The following is a 2,500-nucleotide window of genomic DNA, read 5'->3' as shown; positions in this document are numbered from 1 at the left end:
AGTTCTTTCTTTCTTTCTTTCTTTCTTTCTTTGCTTAGTCATTTAGCTGTTTATTCATTCATTTATTAGTCATTTATCTATTAATTTATTCATTTATTTATCTATCCATTTATATATTTATTTATCTATCTATTTATTCATTTTTTAATTTGTTTGTTTATCTGGGTGTTTGTTTGTTTGTTTTTTTAAAATTAATTTTGAATTATTTGCTTGTTGGTTTATCTAATTTTTGGACTATCTATCTATACTTTTTCGTTTATTCATTGATTTTAAATTATTTGTTTGTATGTTTGTTTATCTATTCATCTATTAGTTTATCTATCTATCCATTGCTTTACCCATTATCTATCGATTCATTTATTTTGTTTATTTATCTGTTATTTGTTCATTTATTCATTTATCCATTCATTTATTCATTCATTCATTTATTGGGATATTTATTCATTTCCTGATTTGATGGGGGGATTGCCCGTGTCACAACGACCCACCCCCATCATCACGTAAAGTACATCGAAAACGATGAAGACGTCAATGACTCTGGAGTTAAGACCAGCTGTGCTCCTAGAGTGACGTCACCCAGAAAGGAAGAAAAGGACAGAAAGAAAGGAAGGAAGGAAGGAAGGAAGAAAGAAAGGAAAAAAAGGACAGAAAGAAAGAAAGGAAGGAAGGAAGGAAGGAAGGAAGAAAGGAAAAAAAGGACAGAAAGAAAGAAAGAAAGGAAGGAAGGAAGGAAGGAAGGGAGAAAGAAAGAAAGGAAAAAAAGGACAGAAAGAAAGGAAGGAAGGAAGGGAGAAAGAAAGAAAGGAAAAAAAGGACAGAAAGAAAGGAAGGAAGGAAGGAAGGAAGGGAGAAAGAAAGAAAGAAAGGCAAAAAAGGACAGAAAGAAAGAAAGGAAGGAAGGAAGGAAGGAAGGGAGAAAGAAAGAAAGGAAAAAAGGACAGAAAGAAAGGAAGGAAGGAAGGAAGGAAGGAAGGAAGAAAGGAAAAAAAGGACAGAAAGAAAGGAAGGAAGGAAGGAAGGAAGGGAGAAAGAAAGAAAGGAAAAAAAGGACAGAAAGAAAGGAAGGAAGGAAGGAGGGAAGGAAGGAAGGGAGAAACAAAGAAAGGAAAAAAGGACAGAAAGAAAGAAAGGAAGGAAGGAAGGGAGGGAGGGAGAAAGAAAGAAAGAAAGGAAAAAAAGGACAGAAAGAAAGAAAGGAAGGAAGGAAGGAAGGAAGGAAGGGAGGGAGGGAGAAAGAAAGAAAGGAAAAAAAGGACAGAAAGAAAGAAAGGAAGGAAGGAAGGGAGAAAGAAAGAAAGGAAAAAAAGGACAGAAAGAAAGGAAGGAAGGAAGGAAGGAAGGAAGGAAGAAAGAAAGAAAGGAAGAAAAAAAAAGAAAGAATATTGTATGGCTGACGAACAGTCTGTCTCACCGTTGGTCACCCTAAATCAGAATCAGAATCAGAATCAGAATCAGAATCAGAATCAGAATCAATTTCAATGTCAATTAAACCTGAACAAGGTTTATTAGACACGCATGCGGAGTCACCTGTGTCAGCCAGAATGCAAACAGACAGGCAGGCAGACAGAGAGACAGCGAGACAGGCAGGCAGCAGACAGAGAGACAGACAGACAGGCAGGCAGACAAAGACAGGGAGACAGACAGACAGGCAGGCAGACAAAGACAGGGAGACAGACAGACAAAGAGGCAGGCAGGTAGACAAAGACAGAGAGAGAGACAGACACACAGACAGATAGAGAGACAGACACACAGACAGACAGAGAGACAGACAGACAGACAGAGAGACAGACAGAGAGACAGACAGACAGGCAGGCAGGCAGCAGACAGAGAGACAGACAGACAGGCAGGCAGACAGACAAAGACAGAAAGACAGACAGACAAAGAGGCAGGCAGAGACAGAGACAGGCAGGCAGACAAAGACAGAGAGACAGACAGACAAAGACAGACAGACAGACAGAGAGACAGACAGACAAAGACAGAGAGACAGAGAGACAGACACACAGACAGACAGAGAGACAGACACACAGACAGAGAGGCAGGCAGGCAAACAGACAGAGACAGGCAGGTAGACAGAGAGACAGACAGACAAAGACTGAGAGGCAGACAGACAGACAGACAGACAGAGAGACAGGCAGGTAGACAGACAGACAGAGAGACAGACAGACAAAGACAGAGAGACAGACAGGCAAAGACACACAGACAGACACACAGACAAAGACAGACAGACAGAGAGACAGACACACAGACAGACAGAGAGGCAGGCACACAGGCAGAAAGAGAGACAGACACACAGACAGAGAGGCAGACAGAGAGGCAGGCAGGCAAACAGACAGAGACAGGCAGGTAGACAGAGAGACAGACAGACAAAGACAGAGAGGCAGACAGACAGACAGACAGACAGAGAGACAGACAGACAGACAGACAGACAGACAGACAGACAGACAGACAGAGAGACAGACAGACAAAGACAGAGAGGCAGACAGACAGACAGACAGACAGA

General features: G+C 41.6%; 1 protein-coding gene across 1 annotated transcript in view; it reads right to left on the bottom strand.

The window, feature by feature from the left end:
* LOC143277198 (apicoplast pyruvate carrier 1-like) overlaps nt 1–2,500 on the bottom strand; it is a 28,881-nt gene that overhangs the window by 24,871 nt on the left and 1,510 nt on the right. The gene's annotated exons all lie outside the window — the stretch shown is intronic.

Source organism: Babylonia areolata, chromosome 33 (genome assembly GCF_041734735.1).
Source record: "Babylonia areolata isolate BAREFJ2019XMU chromosome 33, ASM4173473v1, whole genome shotgun sequence".
Taxonomy (NCBI): Eukaryota; Metazoa; Mollusca; class Gastropoda; order Neogastropoda; family Buccinidae; genus Babylonia; species Babylonia areolata.
This window is presented reverse-complemented; position numbering and strand designations above follow the sequence as displayed.